Source organism: Pipistrellus hanaki (genome assembly GCF_964339955.1).
Source record: "Pipistrellus hanaki genome assembly, chromosome: 1".
Taxonomy (NCBI): Eukaryota; Metazoa; Chordata; class Mammalia; order Chiroptera; family Vespertilionidae; genus Pipistrellus; species Pipistrellus hanaki.
The window spans coordinates 190,926,133-190,949,583 of record NC_140503.1 but is presented as its reverse complement, the minus strand read 5'-3'; positions in this window follow the sequence as shown (position 1 = coordinate 190,949,583).

Below are 23,451 nucleotides of genomic sequence, written 5' to 3'. Positions count from 1 at the left end.
AATTCCCTGCACCTGTCCAACATCCTGTCTCCCTAAATATACCATGGTATTACATGTTCTTGGGGATTCTACTGCAGAAATGCTATGAGATTTACGAAGTTCACTTTGTTTTCCCTCAAACTCTTTCCAGAATTCTAGGCCAGAAACCTTTAAAATTTCAGCGACAGAAAGTCTTACTCTAAATAATCAATTTTACCAACTTTTACCAAAAAATATATAAAATATATTATCTTTGCCTGGATCTTTTCTGTTTCTCCTCACTCTTTCTACCTTCATCTTTTAAAAAAATCATGTTTCTCTTCTTTGAGACAATAAGAACTATCTAAAATGGTCAGAGAGAGTGACTTGGAGAAGGTGGCAAAGGGTAAAAAAAAAAAAATACAAGGAACAAAAATAAGGAATGAAAATAATTTAATACTTAGAGTAGTCAAAATTATACTGACAGGAAGTAGAATGGTTATTGCCAGGGGCTCAGGGAAAAGAATAATGGGAAATTATTATTTAATGAGTATAGACTTACAATTTTACAAGATTAAAAGAATTATGGAGATATATGGTAGTAATGATTGGACATTATGTTTGTATTTAATATCACTGGACTTTACACTAAAATGGAACAGATGGGACATTTTATGTATTTGGCCATAAAATTTTTGAGAAAAATGTTGTTTTGTCACATTGAGGAGCATGGAACATATATCAGCAATACCTAGATTTTTGATGCCCCAAATCACCATAAATACTGCTTCCTCATATAATCACTGCTTTCCTTGACACACACAACTTCCCCTTTCCCCCTCCTCCCCCCATCTCCCCACACACAGTTAGGAACTTTTATGGTACCTTAATGTTGAATTCTGTTTTTTTAAATGACATACTGAAGTAAAAAATATATATATCAAAAGCCTACTTTTCCTTGGAGAGAAATAAAAAAATTATATAACAAGAGAATTTTATGAAAAGTATTTAAGAATGGCTGAAATTGGTTTGGCTCAATGGATAGAGCGTCGGCTTGGGGACTGAAAGGTCCCCGGTTCAATTCCGGTCAAGGGCATGTACCTTGGTTGCGGGCACATCCCCAGTAGAGGGTGTGCAAGAGGCTGCTGATCAATGACTCTCTCTCATCGATGTTTCTAACTCTCTATCTCTCTCCCTTCCTCTCTGTACAAAATCAATAAAATATATTTTTTTAAAAGTATTTAAGAATGAAATATTATGGAAGAGTAGTGGATAGTCCTGTTGGGGAAATATTTTGGCCTAAACAGACCTTAGCCTATTGCAGATTATAGTATGTAGGCCTAAACTCAGATTAAAACAAGTTATGCAAAATCAATAGGCTTATATTAGAGTAACACTGCTGCCATGACAAAAGAAATTCTTCAAATTTTAACAATTTGACACCATAAAAGTTATCTATTGCAGTCAAAATAAAATGTGGATATTTCTGTTTGGGTAGATTTCCTGATAGCTTGCTTCTTGGTAATCACTCAGCCTAGGGGATCCAGACCATTTACATCTTGGATGTCACCCACCAGCCTCAACAGTCAGACTATTGTGTCATTGCAGAACACTGATTCTCATTGTACTCAGTCTGCAAGGGAAACACATCACTTCCACCCTCATGCCCATGGATCAATTTTATGTAGCCCACCTAAATTAAGCAGCTAAAACATGTAGTCTTATTGTAATGCAATTCTTCAGTGAATGCATAGCTTTATCTCTCCCCTGAGACTTTTATGACCAACTTTTTGTAAGATAAAGAGAGGGTATAGATTTTAATAAAAATAAGATCCCTTAGTAGCAGCTGTACATCAAACTACAGGCTAGTTTGCCAGTGAATGAAGCATTAAAGTGAATGATGGTCAAGCATTTGTCTTGCTTGTAGTTCCTACCTTCACTGATAATAACATCTTAGAAAAGTGTAATGGACAGAAGTATGTCAATAACAAATAAGTTTAAAAGGAATAGAAATTAAATAAAATGAAAAATTCTGTAAAGTAGCTTAGGTTTAAATATTTAAGCCTTCAAATAACCTTGACAGAAAGACTATATCTTTGGTTATTGATTAAATCAATTTTTATGCTAGAGAGTTTCCCATCTTTCTTTTTTTTTAATTTTCTACCATGTCCAACAACCACCACTACCACCACCACCACACCACACACATACACATGCACACACATGCACATACACACATGCATGAGTGCGTGCGCACACACACGAACAGCACACAGGGACACAAAATAAATAGAAGAAAGATGCTGAGTTTTGTGGGAAATAGGAAAAGCAGGTGAAATTCTGAAAGGAAGCAGAAAGGAAATAGAGGTCTGACTGATCTCTAATACTAGTGAATATCAGGAAAATGTTTAAGTTAAAAACAGGGGGTGTAGGATTTTTCAAGTAACACTTTGAAATGGAAAAAAAAATAGCAGTAAGGTAAAGAAATGATTGTTCTGATTTTCATGCTAGGACTTAAATTTAGCTCTTGAAATTTTCCTACTAAAAGTTTTGACATTTAAAAAAATAAAGAACTTTTACAAAGTTAGAGATTTCTTGTTGCATTTAAGGCACTCTGTGTGTTCAGTAAATGTCATAATGCCATTAAGTGGCCTTCACAGGCATGCAATTTTATCCTCTTACTGCGGGCTCTTACTGCAGGGAGTGCTTCAGGGAGTACCAGGTAAAGCCTGGGGGCCTGGCAAGAAGTGAGTTTTCAAATCCTTACAGTTGGGCTTGCATTTTAATATTGTGTCATTAAAGGAAATGACTCTCAATTAGTGTGGTACTTAACCTCTTTTACTTTGTTTTTACAAGACCCATCTCTCCAAAATTCCCACCCACAAAGTATATTCTTTTAGTTAGAAGAGTGTTTAAAACTTAATACCTGAAAAACAGCATTTTATCATATTGCTTTTATTATATGACATATCCAAGTGTGTTGCTAGGCAACGTGCTATGACTTTTGGAAAACTGCATAGTACTTTATAATAGATTACTTTAGAGGCACTTTTTCAAAACAAGTATAATAGAGTTATCTAAAAGCATCTTCTGAAATTCTATATCAAATTTTTTTAAGTCAAGATCTCTAAGAGTGAGGAGGGGATATTCCTGTCATAGAGGCACTGAAGTTTTTATTTATTAGAGAGAGACAGAAAGAGAGACAGGGGTGGGGAGAAGAGAGCATGAGAGAGAGAAAAATTAAATGTTTATAAGCAAATGAACTGCTAACGAAGATATTAACAATAAATTATTCATTATATTAGTTCTCCACTCAAATATTTCTTTGGCTAGGAAAAACCATCATTTGGAAGAACTGAACAACAATCTCAAAAGAATAGACTTTAAACAAATAAAAATAAAGTGAATTGCTAAAGCCTTGTTTCTGGCTACTGGTTTCCTAACAGCTCTCTTACATACAAAAATGATTATCAAACTTTAAGTAAATTATTTTTTGGTGACTAGGACCAGTCAATAATAATTTAATTTAGTATGAAGAGGATTATTTCACTGAGTAGAAGTTCAGACAATATAATATCTAATGTTTATCTTAAAATTAATTTTCTATGTCTCTATAAAAAGTTATATTTTAGTCTTTAACAAAACATTTTATTTTTAATATATTTTTATTAATTTTAGGCAGAGAGAAAGAGAAATATACATCAATGAGGAGAGAGAATCATTGCTCAGTTGCCTCCCGCACACCCCAAACTGGGGATTGCATCTACAACCCAGGCATGTGCCCTGACCTATACTCAAACTGTGACCTCCTGGTTCATAGGTCAAAGCTCAACCACTGAGCCATGCCATCTGTGCTACAAAATATATATTTTTTAAATATATTTTATTGATTTTTTACAGAGAGGAAGGGAGAGAGATAGAGAGTTAGAAACGTCGATGAGAGAGAAACATCGACCAGCTGCCTCTTGCACACCCCCTACTGGGGATGTGCCCGCAACCAATGTACATGCCCTTGACCGGAATCGAACCGGGGACCTTTCAGTCCACAGACCGATGCTCTATACACTGAGCAAAACCAGCCTCGGCTGCTACAAAATATTTTAAATAATATAGTTATATATGTTAGCTGTAGAAATTCTGAGAAATTTAGAAGCATATAAAAGATAAAAGATTTATGACTCATAATATTAAAACTTAAAAAATATTAATAATTTAGCATAAATCTTATTAGGCTTTTTTCTTCAATATATGTATTTATTCATTTTTGTTTTTACCTTCCTATTCACTAAATTGATATTCTATGATATGTCATATCACATATATAGTTTTATAGTTTACTTTTTTCAGTTATTATTATATTCAATGAATACTTTTCCATGTATATAAACTCTTTGAAATACATAATTGAGTAAGTTTTGTGACAGCCCACCATATGGCTGTAACATAATTCATTTAGTTATTCTACAATGGGTAAAATTTTTCACTAACGTTTTATTATTATAAATAATGCTACAAAGAATGTCTTTATTCATAAATCATTATCCACATCACTGCTGATTTCCTTAGGGTAAGTGGCTGGAAGTGAATTTACTGAGTCAAAGGCTACACATTATTTCAAGACGATAGATACATACTGCTAGCTACTTTTCAGTAAGAAAAAAGGCTACTTTCCTAAAAATCCATCAGCAATGAATAAGAATGGATAATGAAACTTTATTGACATTGGATATTACTAGATTCAACATTCTGGAACAGATGTTTGAGGAAGAGAAGGAGTCAAGTACATTTTGTGGTTTTAGTGAAAATGAAAAGTTTTATGTTTATTTCCATGTTTCCATTTTTACTTCTTTTGTGGATTTGGGCACTTTGTCCATTTTTCAGTTAAAGCAGTTTGTTTTTTCATTTTATTAAGTTTATAAATGTTTAGCCTAAATGTACTAGGGTAACGCTATTCAGAGAGCTAGCATCAATTTGATCTTTTTGTTGTAATGAGATGGAATTTTCAGGATGCTGAAAAAGACAAGAGTCTGTTTATGCTTTTTATATATTACTAGAGGCCCAGTGTGTGAAATTCATGCATGGGGGGGGGAGGAGGAGTCCCTCAGATCAGCCTGCACCCTCTCCAATCTGGGACCCCTCAGTGGATATCCAGCTGCTATTTAGACCCAATCCCACCTAAACAGGAGGTTGAAATCCCTTTCATAATCCAGGACTGCTGGCTCCCAACTGCTCGCCTGCCTGCCTGCCTGATTGACTCTAACCACTTCTTCCTGCTAGTCTGATCACCCCCTAACAACTCCCCTGCCAGCCTGATCAAAACCTAACTGCTCCCCTGCCAACCCGATTGCCCCTAACTGCCCTCCCCTGCAGGCCTGGTTGCCTCAATCTGCCCTCCCCTGCTGGCCCAGTAAACCCTAACTGCCCTCCCTTGCCTGCCTGGTCACCCCCAACTGCCCTCCTCTGCAGGCCTGGGTCCTCCCCAACTGCCCTCCCCTGTAGGCCCAGTCACCCTTAACTTCCCTTTCTTGCAGGTCTGATCCCTCCCAACTGCCCTCCCCTGCTGACCATCTTGTGGCTACCATCTTATGTCCACATGGGAGCAGCCATCTTTGACCACATTGGGGCAGCCATCTTGTGTGTTGGAGTGACAGTCAATTTGCATATTATACTTTTAATAGATAGGATAGAGGGACAGCTATCTGTTGGATACTATCTTGCCAATAATTATGGTTTTCAGGAATTATACTTTCTTAGTTCTATTTGCTATCTCATCTTTAGAAATTGAGACATTCTCATTTCCTTATTCTGCCATAGTTGCTGACTCTGACCAAGCTCTAAAGGATGGAAGAGCCATAAGATACAGGGAGTTTCAGTGCCTGAATCACCAAGTGGAGAAGTGCTGTCCACTGACAAAAAGCACCTCCTTGGATTGTTGTTTGTGTGAGAAATCCACTTTTAGAACTTGGAGTCTTTGAAGACTTTTGGGTCCTTTTGTTATAGCAGCTTTGTCTATTTAACTAACGCACTGATAACTTTTGTTCCCTGAGCAGCATTCCTTTCCCATATTCAACTATCTGCAAAGGTAAACCCCAGTGTTCACTTACTCATGGAACAAACCTAGAATTTTTACCCATAGTTTATAGTCAATCTCTGAGGTCACAAGGAAGTGACGACCTCAAAAGGAGATGTTCTGACTCCTGGATATTTCACCTGTTGTGGAAATGACTGGCTATTATGACCACAAATAACAAATGTATTACTTAATTTGTTGGATCAATGGTGATGTACATTCCAACTTTGTTTGCTGACCTCATTTGAGGCTTTAAGGTTGTCTCTCTTCTTTCAGTAAAAATTTAAACAGAAAGTAGAAAATAAATATTTTTTATAGAATTTTAAAAGGAACTATATGTTGTTCCTACTTTAATGTTATCTTCTACGAATTTTTTAAATGCAATAATCACAGTTTTCTTTTTGCCATACCCCTGTCAATTGCTCAAGGAAAAGCTAAGGAAAGACTCGGGTTACCTAGTGGGGTAAAGATGCCCAGTGTTCTTAATGGAACTTTGATTGGCTGTCTCCCAGAACAGTTGGAAACTGTGCTAAAATGTGCATGCACAGGCACAAAAGTGTGTGTGTGTGTGTGTGTGTGTGTGTGTGTGTGTACATGTCAGCTGCATGAAAAATTACTATGGTGAGCTTTTTAATAGTTTGATTCCTAGGACCTACACCAAAACTTGATTTCTAAAGGTCTGGGATAAAGATAAATATGCTTAATACTTTTCCTAGATGATTCTTATTGCATTTAGTTTTAAAAATCAGTATTAAGTAATTAATTATAAATTATTGACTGTTGCTATTAATTGAAGGTCACCACCATTTACTGCCTTCCTTCCTTTTATTTTTATGAAAATTAATTCTTGTTATAAATTAATAAAGAATTTTCTCTTCACATTACCTTATTTAGAAATCTCTAAACTTATCATGTTTTTTTAAAAAATATATATTTTATTGATTTTGTACAGAGAGGAAGGGAGAGAGATAGAGAGTTAGAAACATCAATGAGAGAGAGTCATCCGTCAGCTGCCTCTTGCATACCCCCTACTGGGGATATGCCTGCAACCAAGGTACATGCCCTTGACCGGAATAGAACCCGGGACCTTTCAGTCCCCAAGCCGACGCTCTATCCATTGAGCCAAACCGGTTTCGGCTAAACTTATCATGTTTTATTATATTAACAATACTTGATTCTATTTTACTTTTTGTTTTGGTTTTATTGCTCATCACAAATTTTTATACCATGCCCTTCCCTTCTTGAAAAAAATATTTTGATGCATGTTTCCATTAGATGGATATATCTTCCAGTAATTTTTTCAGGATGACTACTTAGATGATATAATTTTCATGCCCTTGCATGTCAGAGAATATCTTTCTCCTGCCCTTGCCAATAAATGATGGCTTCTCTGGGTATAGAATTCTTAAGCCGTAATCTTTTTTTCTTTCAAAGCTGCTGATGTTGCTCTATTGATTTCTGACCATTTGTGATCATAAGGGAAAAGAAAAAATCTAACACCAACCTCATTATATCCTTTGAAAGCAACCCATCTTTTTTGTTGGATAGTCAGGGTGTCTAAATTTGCCTGGTACTCTCTGACCTCTTTTGATCTGAAGCGTCAAGTCTTTCTTCAGATCAGGAAACTTTTTAAAGTGTTTATTTGATGATTATCTCCCTACCACCTTTCTCTGTTCTTTTAGTCTAATTCCAAATAACAGAATATTGCTTCTTCTGAATCCTTACCTGACATTGTTCAAATCTTAGTCTCCAAATGGGTACTTTTAGATTTTTGTAAAATCTAATCAAATGATAATTCCATTTTAAAATTTTGTCATAATAGTTTTTATTTTTAATTGAAATAAAATCATAAAGGTTTTGGTATAATTACAATAATCTGGTTATTATAAATGAGAAAGGATTAAAGGGAAGACTAAATAATATAGGCATGCCATTTACACAGCTTTGCTAACTTAACACTCTCCAAATCTGTTCCCCGCGGTTCAGTGGGGGATGGGACTGGATAAAAGCTATTTAGACGCATGCCCAGTAAGGTCTGAGTGATGTAGGATGATGCTTATCTGTCAGTCACACCCAAAAAAGAGGGCCACTGCAAGAGCACAAATCCTAAATAATTCAACTTCAGAACAAAGAATCTCAATCCATCTCTCTCTCTCTCTCTCTCTCTCTCTCTCTCTCTCTCTCTCTCTCTCTCTCATTGGGTTCCTGGTTCCACTTCACCCAAAAAAGACTAATGGACTTCAATTAGCTTGGATGCTGAGCTACACAGGCTGCAACATGGAACAGAAGCTCTGGATGAAGCTGGCCTTGCTTTTGGCTTTGCTGAACCACAGCTGCCCCTCTTTCAGGACTGGCTTAAGGGGCAGGGAACCTTGGAAACTGGGAAATGTAACTTCATGCAAATAAAGCCTCTTACCACATCTCCTTCTCCCATGCAAATTTTAGAAAATTCTAAAGATATCACAAGTACCTTGCTCCACGGACCACAGGGAAGTTGGATTCTCCAGTGGCAGTTTCAGGTATACAATTCTATAATTCATCATCTGTATATCATATTGTGTGTTTACCACCTCAAGTCACATCTCTAAATGTTGACATAATGCCTTTTTACATGAATACATCATTTTATATCTTAGATTATTTTTTAATTACAATATTTAAGATTTTATTATGATTAAGAATTCGATATTTTATTAGGTTCCCCCTATTCCTTTAGTAAGTTTACTCCATAGTACCAATAGATTTGCATGCAGTTTTTGTGCTATTCAATCATTCTAAGATCATACTATGTATTTAATTTCTATCATGTTTATTTTTAATTACAAACTTACCAGATGCACTGCCCCTTTTATGATTTACAAATTTGTCCTTAATAAAAGCCAGGTGCATACATGCCTTAGTTTTTGTCTAGGCCAGTGGTTGGCAAATTCATTAGTCAACAGAGCCAAATATCAGCAGGAAAACGATTGAAATTTTTTTGAGAGCCAAATTTTTTAAACTTAAACTTCTTCTAATGCCACTTCTTCAAAATAAACTTGCCCAGGCTGTGGCATTTTGTGGAAGAGCCACACTCAAGGGGCCAAAGAGCTGCATGTGGCTCATGAGCCACAGTTTGTCTACACAGGTCTAGGCCAAATGTAAGAGAAGAAATTCTGGAAATTTACCCTCCATTTTCATATAGAAAGCATGTCAATTATTCTCTCTCATGCTTATGTTGAATATTTTGGTAATTTTTTAAATAAATAAATAATGTTTAGTAATAATCCTTGGGAAATTTCTATGAATCTTTAATAGAAAAAGAACAAGGCATTATAGTTAAAACTTGATAGACCACCATAAATATCTACTATGGCAGAGTGAGTTTTATGCTGTTACCAGTACTTAATTTAAATTATTTTTAATTAATAATTATAATTCTCTTAAATAATTATAAGCTCTCTTAAATAATTCAGAATTTACATGAAGGATTCTGCTTATATATAATTTTTGTTTGCATTTGTTATCTATCTATCTATCTATCTATCTATCTATCTATCTATCTATCATCTATGCCAAGCGACCAGAACGACCTGTCACTATGATGTGCACTATGGCCAGCCAACCTTCACGGCCCCACTCTCGGCTGGCCCTGACACCAATGGCTTCCCCCCAACCCTCATGGGGGGGGGGGGGCAGCTGGCCACCTCCGACATTCCCTCTCCCCAGCCATCCCAGCCCTGATGGGATGGGCCAGCTGGATCACACCCATGCAGGAATTTGTACACCAGGCCTTTGGTTAAATAATAATTACTCTGCAAGTAATATTTTCCTTTGAATATTTATTATTATTAAATTTATTTTTAACCTAAAGTCACATTTAGAAGAGCCAAATAGACCTCTGAATGGAAGTCCCCAGGTGGAGTCAGTAGTAAATGGTGTATGACTTGCTGCCTATTACCGAGTTTTCTAACATTAATGATGCATGCCAAAAACTCTATGTGTATTAGTCATGGTTCTCTAGAGAAACAGAACCAATAGGATGTATATGTATGTAGAAATATTTATAAGGAATTGGCTCACATGACTATGGAAGCTGACAAGTCCCCAGTCTGCAATGTGGGCCAGCAGCCTAGATACTCAGGAGAGCTGAAGGTGGATGAAGTATAAAGGCAGTCGGCTGAAGAACTGCCCCTGGCTCAGGGAAGCCAGTCTTTTGTTCTGTTTAGGCCTTTCTGCAGCTGATTAGATGAGGCCCATCCCCATGGTGAAAGGTTAGCTAGTTATTCAAAGCTCTTCTATTTAAATGTTAACATCATACTCTGAGTTAACAGGGAAAACTAACCATCACAGTGTTATAAAGGGAAAATCATTACATACAGCCCAAAGATCTGAGTCAATTTATTTAACCAATTTGAGTCACCACATACTTCTCAGTGAAGTAAGAACAACAACACACACTAAAGGGTTATGAGGATGAAATAACATGATATACTGAAGCACAGAGTGCAAGCCAAAACTGGATAAGTAACCAGAGTCAGGAAAATTTTCCTGCAATAAAATAAAGGAAGAAAAGATACAGGTTGATCTCTGGGGAATCTGAGAGAAGAATCAGGAAAGGAAGCCTAATATTTGTTGATTCTCTATAGATTTCCAATATACTCTCTCAGTTAATTTTACATTTCTGAGCTAGGTGATTTCTAAAACAGGCAGTTCGTTCATTGGTTAAGAACAGTGGTGTTTGTGCTCACAGACCTGGGTTACTGTCAAGCCCCGAGACTTCCTGGTGCATGAGCTCACACATGCCACCTAACACTCTGAGCCTCAATGTCATTATCAGTAAAAGTAGAAATAAGAAGTGCTTGTCGTTCCTAGGGTGGTTGTGAAGGATTGCAAGATAATACATGTAAGCACTTGACAAGTGCTTACAGTATACAGAAAGAGTTCAATTAGTTGTAGCTTTTTTTTTTTTTATCATGATGAAAAAGAGTGAATAATCAGACCCTCCTTGTTAGGTAAGCCTAAGAAATAATATAAACTGTTAATGAAAAATCATATATTGAGTAGACATATATCTGTTAAAATACTAGATCAGCTTTGAAAAATTATAAGCCAGTTAGTCTGATGTTTTTTACTTTCTAGAAATTGACTTCCTGAGTTATATTAATTCTAAAATGTGATGATAAAAAAACAAAACAAAAACAACAAGTATGGGATGACCATTGTTATTAGATTTCAGTGACTCATGGGAAATTTCACTGAAATCTGCACAGCCTCTTGACAGTTAACTTCTATTAAATTTAAAGGAAGTTTTCATCAACATTGTTTCTGAGGTTTGCTAATAAATAGAAAAACAGAATGAAATCCAAAAATATAATGTTTTCAGGGACAAGATTAAAAAAAAATTTCATAAAATCAAGTTAACACTGTGTTGTGTTTCATTTCCCATCAACAGTGAAATTTTGTATTTAACTTACTTTAAATTGTCAATATGTGTTATTAATATTAACACACTTGTGTGTTTGTAGAAGAGAAAGATGAATTCTACATTAGGTTAATCAGCAATTGGAAGTCAAATCTGATCACATTAAATTAAAAAAAACAAAACTCAGAGATAGAAATTACAGCACGCAAAATTGAGTCTAACTCCACAATTAACAGGGGAAAATGATTAACAAAAGTATCATAAGTAATGTTCAAAAGACTTTTCATAAACTTTGGCTATGCAGAGAACAAACAGTGGAAATAGACCTCTTATCTTTGGAAAACATTTATTAAGCTTAGAAAAAATATATATATTATGTATACAATTGCTACTATGAAAAACTACAATTGTTGCTTGAAAAAATAATTAAAATGTAAAAAAATTGTAGTTAACTCATGAGTTAATTAGTTATCTCATGAATATATTTTATGGGGATTTGAAAACCTACATGGTGAATAGAATTAAGGTAGGCAGTGTGGAGAGAGAGAGAGAGAGAGAGAGAGAGAGAGAGAGAGAGAGAGAGAGAGAAAGAGAGAAAGAGAGAAAGAGAGAAAGAGAGAGAGAAGAGGGGGGGGGGAGAGAGAGAGAATATAGAGTGTGAGAGAGCTACAGACATGGGAGGGGAGAGATGAGAGGGAGAGAGAACAGAGCTAGTGAAAAGCAGGTCCCAACCCCAGGACTACACAAAAAGATTCAAGAGGAATTGGAGCAATGATTTCTGTGCATTTCAATCTTTGGCAAATCAAATAATCTATGTGTGGACTTTAGAGAGTTAGTCTACAAAAACCTGTCAATTTGAAAATTAATTTTAAAAGACTTGAAATGGCTTCAAAAAATGAAAGGTGGCAATTACCTGAAATTTCAGGTGTTTCTTTTAATTCATGCAGGCTTCCAGCTGTGTGAAATACTAGAGAAGAATTTTATGTGTTTTCTTCTTTCTCTTCCTCTTCCTCATGTAAGAACACCATTTCCTATGTGTTGTTGTTTTTCAATAATTAAAAACAGGATAAGACACTGATTTTTTCCAATAACAAAAATTGGTATACTACACTACCTCATCTTCTCATGCTCAAAAAAATGAAATAAAATAAAATAATATTTCATTAATATCCTTCCACCTCTAAAATGGAAGGAGATACAATTGGTTAAAAGTCCCATTGAGGTGTGTCCTTAACCAATGATGTGCCTGTCTCTCTCACATCCATGTTTCTCTCTCTCTTTATCTCTCTCTCTCTCCCCTCCCTCTTCCTTCCACTCTTTTTAAAAGTCATTGGGGGAAAATATCCTCAGATTGGGATTAGTCAAAATAAATAATAAAGTGCCAGCCTCCTTGCTGACCAAGCACTATAGAGAAACTAGACATCTGTTTCAGTCAGTCTAGAAACTGAAGGACAAATACCAGTTAAATAAGTGGCTTGCGTCTCCCTGTTGAAAATGAGGGAAAAGATCCCTCTCCCTTTCTTTTCCTTAGAGATTTACCTTAGAAAATGTACATGTACTTTCTCCTCTTTTTGAAATGTTTGTAAATCTTCTGGGAGACTAATTGGGCTTTTGTCAACTCTCTGATCTAGGTCTTTTTCAAGGACCTGGGAGCTACTTTTACAAATTGAAGAGAAAAAAAATAAATAAATAAAGGAGAGAGAGAGCACCCCAATAGTCCAGTTTCTGTGGAGGGGTAAGAGCCTAATTGCCTAGGTGTTTTGATTCAAGTTGCAAAACTACTTTCTGTCATTAAGTTACGTGTGTTTGTTTCTCCAAATACAAACAATTAGCTAAATCAATGATCACCTCACTGGCCAGATAAAGTTAAGATGAATTCTGTGGCAAATGGTGCTTGGGGCATTCTCTTATCTGAGGACCAATGGCTGTTTTTCTTGGAACATGTACTTACTGGGTTGTAACCTAATTGGCTTTATAAAAGGGTGAGATTGCTTTCTGTCTTTGCCATTTCTTAGTGGATTGCATGTGATGTGCATCACATTCTGATTTAATGCTTATTCAACAATAAAATGGTGCTTTTTTTTTTTTCTTTACTGTATTTGTGGAGAGGTTTTCTTGGTTGACAAAAAAAAAATAAATTTATTTTTAATTCTATTTTCCCAACAAGATCAGCTCATGGTTTTGAGTAGGAGATGGGGCAAGGCATCTTAACTGGCCTGCATAAATATTTTTGAGAAACATGGGCAACTTTGAATTAATATATGCTTATAAATTTAAATGTATTTTCATGGACATGAATATCTAATTAATCCGGGACATAGAACTGGTCTTTCTTCACCATTGGATTATGTACCATTTCTTTTGATATTTCATTGAAATGTTTTCTTGGTGGTTGCCTGCTTTAAGTTAAAACAACCTTTCTCTAAGTGGGGCGGGGGTGGGATTATGTAACATTTATTAAAATAAAGAACAGCCCAGCCAGTGTGACTCAAACCTATGAATCAGGTTTTAGAAATTGTATTAATGCTACATTAGGAAATACTGTCTTTGTGATATTATTTCAGTTGAGAAATATCCACTTAGCTTTATCTAAAAACTTGTGTCATCTGAAAGCTGATGTTCAGATTTTCTTGATAAAGGTGAATGGTATTTCATTCTGACAGTTGTAACATTAATTTTTCAACAAATGTTTTTCAACTATTGATCGGGTTTCAGAAGTGAAATCTGGTTGCCGATGTACATATATATGTCCACATTTTTATAGACATTATACTTTCTATTTTGTGTTTTCAGTTGTTTGTAACAATTTATTTTAAAAACTTTAAAGACCTAACACATTTTGTCCTTTTAAAGTTCTCTACTACTTATCTTGTCACATAAAACATGCTAGGAAATGTTAATAAAAGATGAGTCTAGTTTAAGTCTTCTGTTTTACTGCAAAGAGATAATGCATACTTTGGAGCAAAACATCCACTATCATTGAGAGTGTCCTGAAAGAGTATTGAGTTAGAGGACTTCAGTGTGGGATAAAGAACAATAATCCAGGATCAGGAAATTGTGATGCTTAACTTCTTTATGTTTATTCAGTTTTTTATAGAAAAAGAATGCCAATCCTCTCCTGGGCTAATCATAGCTTTATGGTACAATGCATATGAGATATTAGTAAATATATTGTTTAAAAAAAGACCACTCTCCCTAACAATAATCCAAGAAAAGCTGCAGCAGACACTAGCTCTGAGCCAAATGTAGTTAGAATTATACTTGCTACTGACTCTATGGGTCCCATGGTCCTGCTCTAGTGTACCATCAGGTCTTCTGTACCCATGGTCCAGGAAGGGTGGGGAACCTTCTATTCTGCCAAGAGCCATTTGGATATTTACAACATCATTTGTGGGCCATATAAAATGATCAACTTAAAAATTAGCCTGCTATATTTGGTCAAACATTTAATTAACTCATTCCTAATGCTTTGGTGGGGCCAAACCAAATGATTTCATTGGTTTTATATTACCCATTGGCAGGACTTTCCCACCGCTGGTAAGCAAACCAAATTCACCACTGCTCTTTGCCCCTTCACTATAACACTATGTTCCACTTGGAGTCTCTCTGATATATGAAAAAAGACGATCAGCAGTAGCAAATTCCTCCTTTTTCAGGCATAGAAGATATCAATAATTAACCCCAGAATGCATTCTCTCTGAACTGTCAGAATTCTTCGAAGCAAAACATAGCATACAATAAACAGAAACTTACACACAAATAAATAAAAACCACCCACCACATTTAAGCTAGAGCTTCATTTATTTCTATTTTCCCTGTCATGGTGTATGTATTTTAACAGTGGCCTTTTGGAGGCATGCCTGTGCTGCATACATCACTTTCCTATTGAAACTGCCTTTGAACTGGTTAAGTAGACTATTGGTAGCTAGTATGAAAAAATAAGGAGCAAGTAAGACTAGGAACAGTTAGCCTCTATACAAAACATCACAATACTTTCTTCTTGTTCTGGTCACCTGTACAGATAGGGAATTTACATTTTGTCAGTAAAAAGGAGTCACTGAGATGAATGAAAAAAGGGGGTTTGCAGGTTATGATTATGCCCTCTACCTTGAGAGCAGATGGGAGGAGTGGGGAAGTGTTGCCTGGTATATATGAGAAGGCCGCCCACAAATGAAAAGAGACTTTAGAAAAGATTTAATTTGGGAAATGGAGGCCAGGTGGTAGTCCAACTCTACTACTCATTCTGGCTTTTCCATCCCTTTTATTAAGATTAAAATAATAGGATACACCCATATCTCCTAGGCAGGAAACTCCAATAAAAGCCAATCAGTGAATTTGGGACTAACAGATGGAGGCTGCTTCAAACTACCAATATCTAGTATTATAATTAGCTCTGACCCGTTAGAGCAGTTAAGGTTGACCAGCCCTCAGAATTCCCTGTCCACAGCTCTCTATTATTAAAACAATTATCGGCTTCCAGCAGGAGGAAACCCAATACCTGGAGAAGCTCACCCAGACATGGGGAGAAGGTGCACACTCCACACAGACAGTGGCCCCAGTAGGAATTCATTTTTTTTCTCATCAATGTTGTTTCATCTACACAAGCACAAAACAATTATGTAGGCATGATAATTGGTAGTATCTCATCTTATCTCATCATTGGTAAATCATTGGTCACAGAAAAATTACTGTTTTTTTTTTATTGCTTTTGTTCTTTATAAGAAGTCAGTCTGAAGAACTGCTAATTTAATAATTAGCTTTAAATGGAAAAACTAAGTAATATTTCTTTCCTTATTTCATATTATCTATACCACATGTGTCAAACACAAGGCCCGCGGGCCAAATCCAGCCCGCCAGGCCTTGCAATGTGGCCCGCACCGCGCTGTCATCACTGCACTCCGCTGTCAGTTTATGACATTGTCAGTTTATGACTGTTCAGTAAACCATTCGGCCTGTGATTTAGGCTGGATTTTAGATTTTGGCCCCTTCTCTGATTGAGTTCGACACCCCGAATCTATACTAATAATAGCCAAGGTGGTCATCATGCCCTCACGTATCATGCCCTAACGTCGTTACAAGATGGCTGTCACAAGATCACCACATGCATAGCTGAGGTGAGGCCTGGCAGAGAAGGTGGGTTGTGGCAGGCTAGGGCAGTTGTGGGTGATTAGGCAATCAAGGAGGGCAGTTGGGGGCCATCAGGCTGGCAGGGGAGGACAGTTGGGGGTGATCAGACAGGCAGGCACAAGCTATTAGGGGCAATCAGGCAGGCAGGCAGGTGAGTGGTCAGGATCCAGTGGTCCCAGATTGGAGAGGGTGCAGGCTGGGCTGAAGGACACTCCCCCGCCCCGCCCCCTACCCCTGTGCACAAATTTCATGTGCTGGGCCTCTAGTCTATAATAATAAAAGCATAATATGCAAATTAGACTGTACAGCCAAACGACCTTCCCAACGTCATTCCAGAAGTCCTTCTGGACAAAGTTGCAGTGGCAGGGGCTGAGGCAGAGGCAATTAGGAGTGATGAGGCAGGCAGGCGAGTGGTTAGGGGTGATGAGGCAGGCAGGCAAGTGAGAAGTTAAGAGCCAGTGGTCCAGAATTGTGAGAGGGTGCAGGCTGAGGGACCCCTCCCCATGCGTGCATGAATTTTATGCACTGTGCCTCTAGTTATTCCATAACTTCCCAAACCAAAGCCATCTGTTTTTAAAGTACCAGTGACTCAGGCTGACATATTGGCAAGGATCCATTTTATATAACAAATAATTTGCGAAGGCATTTCTTAGACTAAGGGCAATAAGATCTGGTTTCTAATTTTAGCTCTATTATAATTTACAATCAATCTTTTAAGCTCTCTGATTCTTGTTGAGATAATAAGCTCTCCCCTGTCTAGAACTTAGAATTGTGACTAATTAACAAGGTAATGTATATTAAAGTCTTTTGACTTTTATGTATGAAGGAGTACTATGATTGGACTCATTAACATTCCAATTTCAAACATTGTAAATTAACACATGCAACTTCAAAAGATATGTTAAAATGACCAATTAAAAAACTACCTGAAAAAAAAATTGTTAACAATGATATACTCATGATGATTTTGTCTTGTTGTTTCCAGTTTAGAAAAAAAAAAATTTTTAAATTAGTGATGTTCCTTTTGATTGTCTCATGCTTCCAGTTTTCAAAGATCTTATCTTTTCCAAGGTATGCCAAGAGATTTTATTTTATTCTTTTTTTACAAAATAAAAATAGGCAAGGCAAATTCTTTTTATATATATATAATTAAGTCTTAATTACTTTCTTGCATTGGAGATCACAATTAGTGATCTTTCCTAGTTGTATTTATGCAGATGAAATAATTTTATTTAACAAGGACATTTTCTTTAATTAATTGTGACTGGGAAGAAAATATCAGAAACTGATGGTTTCACATTTGGTTTATTCCAGTAAACATTACTTTTTGGAAAGGTTTTTGAAATGTTCCTTAAATGTTAGAGTACTTTTGTATAATACAATTATTTTCTTTCTTATATTAAGGCTTCTTTATGTTTTAAGTAGAGAATATATTTTACATAGCCAAAATTTCTCAACTTCTTAGTACTCTAGATCTCTAAAATATTACAGATATCTCTAGTATGATACCTCACTGATACATCCATCCAATCAGAGGGGAAATGTTATCATAAATATATTGAACATGTAGAGGGTGATTGGATATGTGACATTTGGAATAGGCCCAGAACACTTGCTCAGATATCATTATGGTTAATACCCTCACCAATTGAAGTATGACTCCATTGTCACTCAATAAGACTGATACTGATGACTCTTTTAAAAATCGCAATCACATATATACACACATTCCTGATCCCTTTGAATACCTTCTATGCTTCCTCTTTTCCATGGTACCTAGAAACTTAAAACACTTAATATATATATAAGTATATATATATATATATATATATATATATATATATATATATATATATGTATGTATATATTGTTTATTAGAGTTCAATGAAGTGCCATGAATGCAACTGTCTTATTTTATTCACTAATATATCTTCAGGCACCTGGTATGGAATAGATGCTTAATAAATATTATTGAATTTTTACAATTGTTAGGTAGAAAATAGATTTTGGATGGTGAACCACAATTCAACAACAAACTACAGGAGCAATTGAAATAGAGACTTACTCAATTTATTACTATGGTAATTGATCCTGAAGAAACTACACAAATATGCTTCAAAGGGCCACACAGGGAGGTGAAGGCAGAGTGCAAACTGAGAGAGAGAGAAAGGACCTGGGCACAAGCCTTTATTAGGGTCTGTGGATGGAATGCTTTGGGGCTCCTGGGATAAGGACAGATTGGTCAATTCAAACCAGTAGATCAGGGTTTGTATAAGCCCCCGGGGGTCTTATCCAAGGGGTGTTATAAGGCATAGGGCATTGGGAGGCAGGGAAGATTCTTGATTCTGAGAGCTACTGAAGAATTATGACCAGGAACTTACATTTGCTTGTGACTCTGCAGGGCTGCTAGCTCTCTAGGGCATGCCTCGCATGAGGGCGCTAATGTCTGTTTAAGGTGCCTGCAGGCTACTTGGTCAAACAAAATGGATGCTGAAACAGCAATACCACAGAGTAGTTTTTTAGTTAACACTTCACAAGGATATTTTATTCTTTTTTCATGTGTTTTTTTTTTAATTATTTTCAGAGATCCTTGAAAAAATGATTCATTTCAGATTTGGCAAAGGCAACGCATAAGATGAGCTCAGGATATGTTTTCCCAGAAAGAAAGGAATCAATAAAATAGAAATTGGGTCATATCCACATGATATGTAGTACAATATGTTGGTTCTCTCGTGATTCTAAGATGAAATAATTTGAAGATTGAACAAGCATACTGAATCTGACTTCTAGTTTCAGCTCTGAGTGCACAAAACTTGGATGTCATCACTGTCATTCTCACAGCAAGAAAAGTTGTACAAACTGTGAAGCAAGGATATATTGATCCTATGAGAACTGAAGTTTTAGAGCAAACTACCACCTTTCCCTGGGGTGACAGGCAAATCTAGAGAGGCACAGCTTCTACCTGTGCAAGTCTCTGGAGCATTAAGTGGTAGAATGACTTAAATGGTAATCTGCATGTAAGCCTGTGCGAGAATGGAAAGTTCTCAGGGGTCACAGTCTTAGAAAGAGCATTTTATAGACATTACCTTCAGAGACAACCCCCCACCCCCACATAAAAGGTCTCCTCCTGGTTCTGGAACAGGGCAAGAGTAGTCACTGTGAACCATATCCACAACCTTCTACATAACCAAGTCCTCCTTTCTAGGGAAACAGACATTAACCAGAGCTTTCTCCCAGCTGGAGAAGGGCATTGCTCCTAGCTCAGTCCCTGCTATCCTTCACGTCTCATGTAAACAGGAAGGACATAATAAACAGTGGTCAAGGCTCCAGTGAAGTTGATTGGGAATGAGAGTTGAGTCAGGGAAGAGAGTAAAGAGCAAAAGGGAAAATACACTCTTGGAGAAACACTGATAGGAATCATAGGCCATATCAGTGGGCCCAGGCCTGGCACCAGCAGCATTGGGCCGTGATTCACAGCTTGGCATCTCCAAACCCAGCACAAATAACAACTACCTGCACTTTGCTTCGGCGATCATGCCGGATGGCCCTGAGCTGGACATTCCTGTGATGACAGTCATGAAGGTGTGGCCCAAGGAAGAAAAAATTGAGGAAAGTCATAAACTACTCTTCTAATACAAGTCTCAAAACTCCATATTATAGAAGGCCAGGTGAAAATATTTTAAAATTACCTTTTTTTATATGTTTTCTAATTAATAATGAGGAAGGCAGAGACTATAATACAACTAGAACCTATGATTATAAAATAAAAAGCAGTATAAAGTATGTAGATAGAGATATCGATACAGATATAGATATAGCTGCTCCTTTATGTAAAAGGAAAAACATTGCTTTCTAAAATAAATGGCATAATTATTGGGTAATTTAATATTTTGAATATTAAAGTTATTTTTTCCTAATGTGTTAACTGTTAGAAAAAAACTGTGTCCAATACAGATATTCCTCGAAGATTATTTTTAACCGTGAAAAGTCTCGACATGTTTATAGGTTTAAGAGTGGGCTGAATAATCAATCTACTTCTCAGTGACTACTGTGTAACTTAAAATGCTCCCTCAGTTGCTGAAACGGGTTTGGCTCAGTGGTAGAGCATCGGTCTGTGGACTGAAGGGTCCTGGGTTTGAGTCCGGTCAAGGACATGTACATTAGTTGTGGGCACATCCCCGGTGGGGGGTGTGCAGGAGGCAGCTGGTCAATGTTTCTCTCTCATCGACGTTTCTGGCTCTCTATCTCTCTCCATTCCTCTCTGTAAAAAAAATCAATAAAATATATTTTTTAAAAATGCTCCCTCAGCAAAAGTATAAAAAACTGTTCCAATAAAATGTAAGTAATATTTTGATTGGGCCCATAAAGGAGAGGCAAAACAGAAAAGAATTATTAATGTTTTCCTGTGGTGTTTCTCATACACTCACCCTGTTCCTCCCTTATGTGGAGCAGATAATTACAAAGTTTTTGTCCTGATGAAATCTCCTTGCAATTCTTAGGGTCAGGAGAAGAATGGAATCATAGAAGTGAACATTTCATCTCAGGGGTTAGAAACAGAACAGAAAGATTTTTTGCTCATAAAGATTTTAGACTATAAACGTCAGATATTGTTTAACAACTCATCTTGCTTTATTACACAAACTATTTGAGTCAGTACATTCGATAGCCCTCCTTAAAAAATAAATCCTGAAAAGAATCGCTCCATCTTAAAGAGCAAAGCACTGTAAGACCAAGAGAACTTTCACAAGGTCAAACACAAAATTGGAGATGAACTGAGCAATATTCAGAGATGTTCACAGTGTTTTTATTCTTTTATTCTAATTCTGAGTTTTTTATTGAAGTGACCCAAATTGATTCATCGTTTCTTTCACCCTCTTTGAAGATATTTCATGAGCTACAATTTGAGCCCTAAGTTATATATATATTTTTTTTATTTTTAATCCTCTTCCTGAGGATATTTTCTCCATTGGTTTTTAGAGAGAGATAGTAGAAGGGAGGAAAAAAGAGAGGGAGGTGAGGGGGGAGAGAAATATTGACTGGTTGCCTCCTGCACATTCTCTGACTGGGGAAGCAGATCAAACCTACAACCCATGACCAGAATCGAACCCTGGACCCTTTGGTTTGTGAGTCAACACTCTGAATAGAGCCACGGCCCTATGTGATTTCTTACGAAGGGTATTTCATATTTTGAAGTGCCTGAAGTAATTAAATATATATAATTCTCTTCAAATATCATTTTTAGATTGAAAAATGGAATAGTTCAAGGATCTTATTAAATGAAAACTAAAGTTAAGTTCTAAATTTAAAAAAGGATAATTAACAGTATAAATGAGTATGAAAAGATACTTTAAACAACGCTTTCTTATAGATAGGTTTGTGCATAAATGTACCTTCATTTATTCCTCCTTTCATTCTTTTTTTTTTCTTTTCTTCTATAAGACAATTATCTTAGTCAACACATTTTAAAAGTGTTAAACAGTATTGAACAGAAATAATCAGTAGTGGATACTTGATTGAAGCGATAGGCAGTACAGGTAAAATCAATACAGTCAGTTTCAAATCATTGCCTGACTGAAGCCCCATTGGCTGTCTCCACCCAGCCATTCAAACCCATGCTTGTTGTTAATTAACCTCCTCAAATTCTCACAGGGCAGCCCAAAATTCAGTCCATGCCCTCTGGCTTTCCATTTTCCTCACTGCTGGCCTCTTTGTATCTCCCTTGTTTTTTCAGGCACTCGTTTATGTTTGTTTTATCTTATGCAGCATGTCATTTAATTTTGTAATTTCAAGTATTTCTGGTTTCCCAGGTTCCCACTGTTTTCATAACTCCTCAAGGATACTTTATAAAGAAGAGTTTTGATGTAATTATTCCTACATGAATGTCATAATTACCCTGTCAATCTATGAATTACAGACCTATAATCCCTATATATGGTTATGTATTTATAAATTTGAAGACTGACTTGAGGAGGAGTTTATTTCAAATAATCATCTGAAAAAGTGTCCATTCATTCCTATTTGAATATAAAAAGAAAACAGGCTTTAGATAATAAACAGGGTATGCATTCTTTTCCATATCCTCAAAATGAAGCTAAGCGCTCCTACATGCTACAAGTCAAAGATGACACGGCCGAGAGCAGAAAAGTAAGAAACACAGGCATGACCTGATTCTTTCTTAGGGATCTATGTATAAACAGATGAAGCCAAAACATTTGGCAGTGCAAACCTCTTCCTTATACATTTAATTGTTTTGTTTTCTAATTATCTCAGTATTTGATTTATTTCATGTGATTGTGTGATACTCAGTTAAATTTGTTAGGAATTGCAAGCCTCTCTTGGCTTTGCTAAAAGGCATGAAAAAGAAACAGAGCCATGCTTGTTAAAGTGAAGTAATTCTGGAAAACCCCAAAATTTTTGATGTCTGCTATAAACTTTCCACTAGGTCAGTGGTTCTCAACCTTTCTGATGCTGCGGCCCCCAGTTCCTCATGTTGTGGTGACCCCAAACCATAAAATTATTTTCATTGTTTTCCGATGTTCTTAGGTGACCCTGCTAGCAGTTCTCAACCTCTGGGTCACACAAGCCACAGGTTGAGAACTGCTGCTGTAGAGCCTAAGGCCATCGGAAAACACGGATATTTATATTACAATTCATTAACAGTAGCAAAATGACAGTTATGAAGTAGCAACGAAAATAATTTTATGGTTGGGGGTCACCACAACATGAGGAACTGTATTAAAGGATTATGGCATTAGAAAGGTTGGGAACCACTGCCCTAGAGAGATATGGCTACACAAGAAGGGCCTCCCTTACACCTTACTAAGTGTCGATCTTTGACATTCATAGTCAATGCCACAGTCACACATATGCATGAACATTTATATAATAATCTAAG